This window comes from Penaeus monodon, chromosome 23 (genome assembly GCF_015228065.2).
Source record: "Penaeus monodon isolate SGIC_2016 chromosome 23, NSTDA_Pmon_1, whole genome shotgun sequence".
Taxonomy (NCBI): domain Eukaryota; kingdom Metazoa; phylum Arthropoda; class Malacostraca; order Decapoda; family Penaeidae; genus Penaeus; species Penaeus monodon.
The window spans coordinates 38,812,703-38,812,987 of NC_051408.1; the positions used below are offsets into that span (position 1 = coordinate 38,812,703).

A 285-nucleotide genomic window follows, 5' to 3' on the forward strand; every position below is an offset into this window, starting at 1 on the left:
ACTCGCTAATAATCCAGTGATTTGTTGTCTTACAGTGATACGTGTTACGAGATACAGTTACTAAGGACTCATAGATGATATGCTACGTTACAGTTACAAACCGTAAGCTACAGTTACTAATAATTCCAAGATATAGCATCTTAAAGATAGAAGGCTTTGAATATAATTACCGAAACTTTGAATTATGAATGTCAAAATACTGAACACAAACCGATCGAAATATAATTTAGTAGAATAAATGGATAGATAAATTATCAAATGAATAAATAGATTCATAAATGAATT

The 285-nt window shown here is 29.1% G+C and overlaps 1 protein-coding gene across 1 annotated transcript in view; it reads right to left on the bottom strand.

Annotated features, from left to right (window-relative positions):
- Positions 1–285, bottom strand: part of LOC119588243 (fibrillin-3-like) — a gene marked incomplete at its 5' end in the record, with an annotated part of 37,181 nt that overhangs the window by 13,215 nt on the left and 23,681 nt on the right.